This window comes from Echinops telfairi, unplaced genomic scaffold (genome assembly GCF_000313985.2).
Source record: "Echinops telfairi isolate 266 unplaced genomic scaffold, ASM31398v2 ScPeMD7_23;HRSCAF=83, whole genome shotgun sequence".
NCBI classification, from domain to species: domain Eukaryota; kingdom Metazoa; phylum Chordata; class Mammalia; order Afrosoricida; family Tenrecidae; genus Echinops; species Echinops telfairi.
Window position 1 is genome coordinate 33,498,843 of NW_022103920.1, and position 10,933 is coordinate 33,509,775.

Genomic DNA, 10,933 nt, shown 5'->3' on the forward strand with positions numbered 1-10,933 from the left:
AGAAATCCCAGCCTGCCCAGGAGTTCCCAGTCCTATTACCCCTGAGGTAGAGGAGAAAGGGTAGATTTGTGCCCAGAAACCAACACTAACCCTTCTTTTTTGTCCCCTAGCTTCCCTGTATAATTATCAGTTTTCTGCCTGGTTTGTGTCCACTACTGATGCTTCTACAATTTATGAGAATATCGGTGTTTAGTGTTATGCAGAGGGCTGGTTTCATCAGATTAGGTTTTATCTGACCTCAATCATGATGTATGTATTTTAAAGGGACATTTTCACGTTTTGATATTTCATTAGGAGTTCTACTTCTGCCACTAGTCTGACTGCCCCTTATTGAGTGCTTATTTTATTCCATGCTGGACCTGGCTTTGCTAAGGTTCCTACATAGATCCTCTCATTTAATTCTTAGGGCTGCCTGTGGTCGGCCTTAGGCCATCCTGTTAGGATTGAGACGCAGAAAAATCACCAGCTGACCCAATTTGCCAGAGTTGTTAAGAATCAGAGCAGATGGTGGAGGTCCCACCATGTGTTCCTCTGCGGCGCTGGCTCTCCTAAGTACAGGCTGCGTTTGCCCATTTCTCTGCGGTTCGTCCTCTTGTGGGACTTGGTGTTTTGAATTATGATACCATCTCTCTTTCCACTCAAATTGCAAATTTAATTACTGTTTCTCTTTTCGGTTCCTGAACTGAAAGAGAACAACCATTAGTTCATTATTTAATTTAATAAGCACTTATTAAGCAGCAGACTTGGGGAGTACTGTGTTAGAAAAAGGGACTTCAAAGATTTCTCTGTTAATTTCTATCACAATCCACACAGCATCTGATGTAACCGAGGAAAGACATAATAAGGAGGTATAAAAAGATGTCACACAGACCATCAAGGCTTGCCTTTGCTCAGAAAGGCTTTCTAGAAGTCTCCTGGAGGGTTGTTCTTCCGTGTTCTTTTTGTGCTTCCGTAGCCCATTCTGTAGAATATCACAAGTACTCCCATCTGCCATTTTGACCTTGAACTAGGGGGCTCTGTTCTCATCCCGAGTTCTGGGTTCAAACCATCCCGACTCATGAGCCTGAGAAGATTTTGTAGTGAGCGGAGCATTCTCCAGTGGATTTTCGACTGTTTCCTCTAGCCCTGAGAAGGAGCCGTCATGTGGGAAATGAATCATAGTGTGCATTTTGCCCAAGTTCTATAGTGCTGCTCCAAACCACAGGACTTCCTCGAATTGTCCACAAGACTTGCATTCCTCTCTGACTGGAGTTTTTTCTTCCTGTTTCAATTCTTCTTTTATGTGTCTCCCCGCCTCTGCTTGGCCGCTCCACTCCTTCTTTTGGGTCTCTGGGTACTTGGTGCTAGCTTTACCATTCCTAGTGTCTAGTGTCTGCCAGAAATTCTCGGTGTTCCTTTCTTTGCCGATTAATTCTCACATGGTGTCTGTCTCCCGCCTGTGTGTGTCTATTCCAGTATGTTCCCTTCTTTCTCTACGATACCACTCAGAAGTAACAAGGTTCAGGACACACCCTACTGGATTTACCTCATTAACATAAGAAAAATCCCCTCTATTTTCAAGAAAGGTGAAGACCCCAGCTTATGTTAGGACATGGGGCAGGGGACAGACACCCACTTCTGTCGTGAACATCTGCTCGGTGTCCTCCATCACCTATAGCCTGGGCCTTGGCAGACTCCAGAAGTATACCTCAACACTCACTAATGGCCTTTACATTTTTCTTTTGTTTTGTTGAACACCAGCTGGAATAATTACTTAAATCTGCTGGCTCATTCCTTATGCCCCACAAGCCACATAACACCATTTTTTGATGTCGTAAGTATAAATATTGTTGAAATGTCAAAATACCGTGCTTTCTCTGTTCAGTTGTCAATTGACAGCATTCAGGTGCTGGTGGCTGTGCTGGTGGAATCTGAGGAAATGTCTGCAGAGGTGTTACTTGGCAGGGGCCATCTAGACTAGCTGGCCCCTGGTTGTGTAACTTGTCTCTGGATCTGTGCCTGAGGGAGCAGAATGCAGAGGCTCCCACAAGGTCGGCCTTCCTTTAGCCAAATGGGAAGTGATGTAGCCACCAACATCTAGCTGATCACCACCTCTTCTTGAGCAACTGAAGCTAGTGCAGGAAATGCAGGGCGTGAGTGAAAGATGCGGTAAAAAGTCAACTTTCTGAAATGTTGCTTAAAGAGGGAGGGGGGATGACATAAGTAATTGAGAACCACTCAACCAAGGGGCTCCAGGAAGCTGCTGACATGAAAGCATTGTTAGTTACTTTGAGCTGTAAGCAGTCACTCTTTTAAATGGGGTTGCCAGGTTTAGCAAATAAAAACATGGGGACATTCAGTTCAATTTGAGGATCAAATGGACAAGGGTAATGTTTAGGATAAATAGATCCCATCTAGTAATTGGGCCCTGTGTGCTGTCAACTCTGGCTCATTCCTGCGCCCCAACGGACAGAGTGGAGCTGCCCGTAGAGTTTCCTAGATTGCCGTCTTTGTAGAGACAGACTGCGAAGTCTGCTGCTGGTGCCATCTTGCCACTGACTCTGGTTACCAGCTGGGCACTAACTGCTGTGCCGCCAGGGCTCCTTATTGGAGACCCACTGAATCATTGTTTACCTGAAAGTCTGCCTTAACCGGATGTCATGTGTTTATCTAGTAGTTCTACAATTCAGAAAGCTTAATGGTCCATAACTGCAAAAATTATAGCGTTTTTTCTTTCTGTAACTATAAATATTACCTTAAAAATAATTGCTTCAACCTAAGCTTCTGTAACAGAAATTAAAATTGGATAAATAAAGAAATATGAGAGTTTATAAGCTGACCCATCAGAAGTCATTGTAGCCTGATTAGATTAATCGTGATGAGCAGGAATTCCTGCAGTAAGACAGTAGGGTCTGGAGCTAACATGCAGCCCAAGTCTGTCTGCCTTTCATTTCTACCCACAGCCCTTAATTCTGCCCTCTGCAGGCTAGAGGAAATAATGAACATTAGTTTACTGACAATGGCCAGTCCCTGCTGAGAGCCATGACGTGTTCGTCAGTCACACGTTCTGGCGTAAATAATTCTCACAGTAGCTATATGAGATCGATGCTTTATCATTTCCATTTTAGGAAAATGAAGGCACTGAGAAGTTAGTTTAGCCACGGCCACATTTTTTCTGTCATCTCTGTATTTTCTCTCTTTACAGTCTTAAAGTTTTCCATTCCTGTCTTCCTTGGAGGGCAAGCTCTTTGTTTTCCTTTGTTGTTCAGTCTGGGCTTGCTGCAAGTCTGTCACTGGTTTTCTGCTCCGGTTATTTGTTACCATCCAGTCAGCTCCAACTACTGGCAAAACCCAGGTACAACTGGGAGCAGTCACCCAGTCCTGCACGGTCCCTTAGCTGGCGCTCCTGGGTCCAGTGTTAGGGCCACCGGGAGTGCCTTCCAACTCAGGGCTCTCATCTTCCGGCACTGTTTCAGTGTTCTGTGTGATCCATAGGGCTAGCCCTGGCCATCTCGTAGAATAGATAGGATGTTTGCTTCCTAAAATGCCTTAGTGTGGAGCTCCACTGAAACCTGCTCACTAGGGGCGGCCCTACTGGTATTTGGAATGCCATTGGCTTAGTGTCCAGCTTCACGACAATGCACCAGCCACTACAGTATGGCAAACTAACAGGTGGTTGTGCTGGTATTTCTGATCATGACCCCAAGGAATACAATTGTTTTACTTTTTTAGTGAACTATCTACCATCCCAAAACACAGCTGACTTGGATGGCATTTTTGTCAAATAAAACTCTTGCTTTCTATCTATACAACTAACCCAACCCACTGTCATTGAGTCGATTCTGATAAGAGCAAGCCTACAGGACACAGTGTAACTACTCCGTTAGCATTTCTAAGACTGTCGGTCTTTAAAGGAGCAGCCAGCCTCATTTTCGCTCCTTTGGAGCAGTCGGTACATTTGAACCACTAACCAATTTCTGGCTTAGCACAATACTTATCCTATTGTGCTAGGCAAGTAAACCAAGCCTCCCTCAGTTCGAAGTTTTGAATTACCGTATTCTGTAGGAATTCTTTTGTATGAGGGAGCTTCAAAAAGTTCATGGAAAAATGAAATGAAAAGATCATGGATTTTTTCCCATGATTTTTTGAAGCCCACTTGTCTAATGGCAGCTTTGAAGCATCAAGTCCAATAAATGCCAGACTTCGTATGGATGAAAGGAGCCTTCAAAAAATTCATGGGATAATTCCATTATCTTTCATTTAATTTTCCATGAACTTCTTGATGTCCCTGACACATGGTTTCTCTCATCAGTGCCTGACTTACAAGAGGGTTTGTTCTGATGACCCCATTGTAAATTGTTTCTAACATAAGATGAGGAACCCTCCCTCTCTTTAGTTTCCACTGATATTGCCTTTTCTCATCAGCATTTTTGCAAAACTGGCAGTGTTTTTTTGCACAGTACATCATAAAACTGAACACCTGTGCATGAACACTTGAAGGTGTAATCTCAGCAAATTATGGCTGTACCAGGTTACTCAGAAGATGCAAAGAAGGAAAACACTAAAACCCAAAAGGGATGGTGGTGAGTGGTTTGTCATCCCTAGAATACTCCCCACAACGGGGACTACCTGTGATCTGAGGGAGGCTTCAAAACGTTGATGATGCACTCTTTCCTGTGAACTTTCTGAAGCCCCCTCATATCACAGTGGTGGAAATGCACAAACATATACACATTATGGTGTTTCGAACTGAAACCCAGACTGAGCGAAAACATTGTATGTGTATGAGCCGATCGGCTTCTGTTTGCCAAATTGCTAGTAGACTGAAGGTGTTTGTATGTAGGCAGTCCCCAGATTACAGATTATGAATGAGATCCATTCCTCATTCTGTGAGTCTGTAAGTGAGATGTGTAGGGAGCAGGGACAGGCGTGTAAGGTTCTGTTTAGTCCTACTTTAGTGCAAGGAAAGGCTTAAAGCTGTTTCTGTGATTTAAGTGCTGTGCCTAGAAGTGATGAAGAATTTGTTATGGGCATGTGAGCTGTTTGTGAATTGGACGTTGGTTACCTGGGGACATACAGTAGACCTTTTGACTATCTCTTTTTTGGGGACAAATGATGGAGCTGTAGAATAACACTGTTTTCCCTCCCATATTACCTGGCAAACTAGCTTTGTAAGTCTTCTTCCTTTGATAATCCACACCATTCCTACCTACACAGAAAATTACCCAAGTCACTACCTTTAATGTGCCTCCTGGGCAGCAGCAATCTCCCAGCATGGAGAAAGAGTGGAGAGATTGAAGCCCTCCTGCGCTGCTGGTGGTACAGGAAAATGGTCTGCTGTTGCCCTAAATGGTTGAAAATAGAAATATTATGTGATCCAGCTATCCCAATACTTGATACATATGCTAGAGAAATAAGAGCTCTTGCACTATATGCACATCCATGTTTCCTAGGACTATTCACAACAGCAAAAATACATAAACAAACTAAATGTCCATCAGTGGTTGTTGTTGTTGGGTACCGTGGAATTGTACCCAACAACAACAACCACTGATGGACATTTAGTTTGCATAGCAACCCTATGCACAACAGAACACAATACAGTCCGGTCCAGTGCCACCTCACCATTGCTGTTATGTTTCCGCTCATCATTGTAGCCACGGTGCTATTCCATGTAATGGATGGGTTTTTCTCTGCCGCCCTCCTTTATCAAGCATGGTGCTTTTCTCCAGGGATCAGTCTCTCCTGACAACATGTCCAAAATTTGTAAGACTAAGCCTTGCCATCCTTGCCTTTAAGAAGCACTCGCTGTACTTCTTCCAAGACACTTTGGCAGTTCATGGTATTTTCAATATTCACCAACACCCCACAATGCAAATGTATCGATGATGATTCAATCCTCTTGTTCAATGTGTCCAACTTCCATGTGCGTCGGCATGGGTAAACAAACTATCGTGCACCCACACACGATGAAATACTATGCAGCATTGAAGAGTCATGACCAAATCTGTGTGATCCCTCTGAAGAGAGCTGACCCTGGAGGGCATTATGCTGGATGAAATAAGTTCTATCACGAAGGGACAAAGAGGAGGAGGCTTAAAAAGTCCATAGAATGTACTTACCGGGCAGGGGAGATACCATGATCACGAAGGTGGTTTTCCCAGGGCGAGGCTTATCCATCGCACTCCGGATGTGCTGACCCCCGTGATTTCCCCAAATGTGGGGAACTCGACTGCATAATTTGTCGTAGTGGGGGACTGCGAGTGCGCTCTCCCCTTAAAAAAAGTTCATAGAAACAGTGTATTAGCTTTTAATTCCATGTTCCACCATCATTGGTAGTCCCTCGTATTTATGCACATAAACCCACACATGTATATGTATTTACTATAAATTCCTCACCTTTGAGGCCTTTATCATATCCTATGCAGTTTACTAGACAGGCAGTATATACTGATTTTTAAGTAAAATGATCTACTTCTGGTTTTCTTTAAGCTTGAGAAAGAAAGTGGGTGAATGTTAATAATAATAAAGCATTTACCAGGGGAATTGTAGGCCTGTGGCTATTTCATGTAAAAAATAGATTACAGCTTCAGTGACACCTGGGTGTGGTGGGGGACAGACTCTAGGGAGACGGGCAGGCAGAATGTAGTGAAATAAAAGGAGGAGATGACAGTGAGGAAAAGGAGCTAATTGTTTTTAAGGAAAGCTCAGATTTAGATACCCACTTTTTGTCTTCCTATGCCTTAAAGCGAACTAGAAGAGAGAAAATCTTTAAATAAATGGATACATTTCTGTATCTTGAGCTGATCCGTGTATCAATCTACCATTTAGCAGAGAACAATTTTGTCTATCAACGTTATCAGTGATCATTGCCACACCTCTGCAGATGTGCTCAATGAGAATCATAATTAAGATTTTACTCAATTACGCTTGTATTTCTAAATGAATGCCCACCTCAAAGTGATTGATAAGTATTGTTTTACTCGTGCTGGGGCTGCTGTGATCTTTCTAATTTACTTGTATGCAAGTATCATAAGCAAATTACTTACTATATTTATAATTTGCTATATTAAAGTAGTCAAGATTTACTTATATGCTATCATATGTTAAATTTGCAGATTGTACATTTCCTTTCCATCAGGCATTAAAATGAATGTTTTATAAAAACGTCAGACGTTATGGAGAAAATTATTTTGACTCAGTCCTTTTCCCTATCAATCATCAACCTAGAATGTGCAGTGAGGCTGCGGATGAATAAATGAAATGAAAAATCCCTCCATCCCAGTGGGAAAAATCCGAAGTACTCTGTTCTCTAGCACGGCTTAAAGAATGCTTTTATAAGACAGGGAACCACAGCTCATTGTAGGGTGCTTTATGAATGATTGATGAATGATGGACGTTTTCCCTAGATGTTTATTCCATCATTTTATAAAACATATATTTTTAGAAGACATGTTACCTTCTATAAATCATTCAAATATTTTCATAATGTAAGAGGCAGAACAGGAAAAACACCCATTTTGCTCATGTTTTCTCTTTCCCATCTTGTAATGTAACCACTTTTCTAATTGTGTCCATGATATTCAAGAGTCTAGATGTGTTGGATTTTTTTGCCTATGATATTTGACTCGCTCTGGCGGTTTTTCCCTTTAGGGGTAACTTAATTTAGCATGTAATCATCCGTCCTGGGGTGAGGGAAAGATTTATCCTAAGGTCAGTTACTTTCATCAGCAGTTCTGCTTTTGTGTTTCCCACTTCTGCCTCCTGACCGACATGACCTTAATCGTGAATATCACTTGGCGTCCAGTTGCTCTTTCCCTGCCCCATGAATTTGTCTCTTCCACTTTCCCCTCTTTGGCTTCCCATTGAAAATCAATCAAACTCGTCTAGCTACTGTATTGACCATGAGCACCGTGGAAAAACAAAACAAAACAAAACAAAAATCTCTAAACTACAAAGTCTTTATTTCATGGCATTGAAAATGTACTAGCATTTAGCCTTGGGAACCTTTAAGAAGTAATGCAGTCAGTCGTCTCCTGGACAACAAAATCCTGTGCAGTGGTTCGTTTTTAGCCACATTCTTTTCAAAGAAGGAGACTTTGGACAAATTGACACAATTCGGTGGTTTCAAGTTTCCTTTCAATTTTGAGTGAGGCCTGGTAAGTGTTAATTGGACTTTTTTTTAAAGGACTTTAAAAAATGCTTCATAAAACCTGGATGCACTTTAGAATTCAGGATTCATAATGAACCATAAAGACATAATGATCAACCTTCTCCCAAAACTGATTGGGGAAGTATGAATGAAAGCCAACCACCTGGAGAATGTCCAAATATTGCAAAACATATTTGGAAAATATCTAGTGGGTCTTAGGGTGGAATTCCATAAATAAGCACAATAGCCAGATGTCTTAGATTATAAAATAATCTGTAGAAGTGTGCCAAGGTGTCCTAAATTTTCCTCCTTTTAAAAAAATAATAATCCACTGAATACAGAAATGGAATCTAAAAATGAAATCATTTTGCCAAGTCCAAGTTGTCTTCATTCACTCTAATTTTTCAGATCCTAATAATGGAGAATCTTATTTCAAAATATATTAAAGGTGCTCATTTTACTTATTAAACTCAAATCCCTAATGATCTACTCAAATCCATGCTAACAGCAATGGGTAAAGCAGAGGGGTCAGCAAAACAGAGCAAGACAGGATGGGGCGGAGCCAAAAGAGGAGCGGAGCATCAAAGAGTGTGGGTGGCACAGGGCCGAGCTGTGTTCCCTTCTGTTCTGTTGGGTGGTATGCTTGTTTCTAGGGGATATAGAATAATTCATCGAGGATCCTCAAGTTAGTGGAAACTGCTCTAACAAAATAGTTCCATGTAGTATTTAGTATAGTTATTTAAGTGATCACTGAAAATATCTTCAACATACATGGAGAGGTTGGTATGAATGAGATACTTTGATAACCCTGGTACAGTGGTTGGCAAACTTTTGAGGTGGAAGATCTAATCCTGTCCCTCAGAACAATAAAGTGGGTACATAAGCAAATGCGGTGAAGGAAGCTGATGGTGCCAAGCTTTCAAATTACACAGAATCTGGGGTCCCACATGCTGGAAGATAAAAAAGGGGCCATCTAACTGAGAAGCAACAAAGCCCACATGGAAGAAACACACCAGCCTGTAAGGTGACAAGGCGGCGAAGGGGTCAGGTATCAGGTATCAAAGACAAAAAAAAAAAAATCATAACATTGTGAATGAGGGGGAGTATAGAGTGGGGACCCAGGGCCCATCCCGGGGAAATTGGACATCCCCTTGCAGAAGGGGTGCGGGGAGCAGAGGAGCAAATCAGAGTGCAGTGTAGTAATGATGAAATGTGCAATTTTCCTCTAGTTCTTAAATGCTTCCTCTCCCCCACTACCATGATCCCAATTCTGCCTTTCACATCCGGCTGGACCGGAGGATGTGCACTGGCACAGATAGGAACTGGAAATACAGTGAACCCAGGACAGATGAACCCCCCCAGGACCAGTGGAGAGGGTGGTGGTGGAGGGAGGGTGAGGGAGAAAGGGGGAACAGATGACAAAGTCTGCACATGGCCGCCTCCTCTCTGGGGGACGGACAGCGGAGAAGTGGGTGAGGGAGACGTTGAATGGGGTAAGATATGATAAAATAATAATAATTTATAAATTATCAGGGGTTCAGGGGGAGGGGGAACAAGGCCGGAGAGGGGGAAAATGAGCTGACACCAAGGTCTCAAGTGGAAAGCGGGTGTTGTGAGAATGATGAAGTCAACATATGTACTAATGTGCTGGACACACATGACATATGTACAGATTGTGATGAGTTGTATGAGCCCCTAATAAAATGATTATTTAATAATAAAAAAATTATTTGAGAGCCAGTAATATATCTTACAAACAAATGAAATCATTATCTGAATAATATGGTTTACAATGTCAACTTTACTTCAGAACCACATGTTCGGAACGAAAGATCTGAATGTGGATCTCCAGCAGCAGTTTGCCATCCCCTGACCTCACGTAAGAATGAAGGGATGAGTCATCCAGGGCTCGGTACAGCACTGGGGAAACACACAATATTCCTCTGGTTCCTTGAGGCTTCCTCACCTCCCACTGTTATGGCCCCAGTCTTGCCCCTCACCGTGGGCTAGGTTGGAGCATGTACACAGGTGCAGATAAGAGCTCAGGACATAGGAATCCAGGTCAGATAAACTCCTGAGGAAGAGAGATGGGAGTAGTGACACCAGGAGGGTAGGGGAAAGGTGGGGAGAGCATGGGGGAAATAAACCGTGGGGGAAGGGAGACAGTGGTTGTTGTAAGATATGAAATTTATAATTTATCAAGGATCACAAGGGTGGGAGGATAAAAAAGGAGCTGATAATACCAAGGACTCAAATAAAATGTTAATATTTAGAAAATAATGCAACATATTTATAAATCTGCTTCATACAATTGATGAATGGATTTTTATAAGAGTTGTAAGAGCACCCGATAAAATGATCTTTTAATAATAAAAAAAAATATATGCTTGATACAATTGATGTATGGATTGTTTTAAGAGCTGTAAGAGCCCCCAGTAAAATGATCTTGAAAACAAAGAAGATAATAAAAGGGGTGCTGATATCAGGGAGTCCAAGAAGAAAGAAAATGTTTTGAAACCGATGGCGGCAGCAATTGTTCAATTATGCTGGATCTAATTGAATCATTACAACATCTGTAAGAGCTCCCAATAAAATGATCAAAAGATATAGCACCTGAAGCCTTAAAAACCTGAAGATAAACAAGCAGCCATCTAGCTGAGAGACAAGAAAACCCACACGGAAGAAACACACCAGCCTGCCCCTACTTGATTGCTGAGGACAAAGGGGGTGCATTAGCAAAAGTGGTGAAGAAAGCAGATGGTGCCCAGCTATCAAATGATACAGCATCTGGGGTCTTAAAGG

At 42.2% G+C, this 10,933-nt stretch overlaps 1 protein-coding gene and 1 non-coding gene across 2 annotated transcripts in view; both read left to right on the forward strand.

Annotated features, from left to right (window-relative positions):
- The window catches only part of DOCK4 (dedicator of cytokinesis 4), a 503,583-nt gene that overhangs the window by 127,858 nt on the left and 364,792 nt on the right, over positions 1-10,933 (forward strand). The window lies entirely within an intron of this gene.
- LOC115869263 lies at positions 6,094-6,257 on the forward strand. The gene has a single exon (XR_004046082.1). It is a non-coding gene; the product is annotated as a U1 spliceosomal RNA (small nuclear RNA).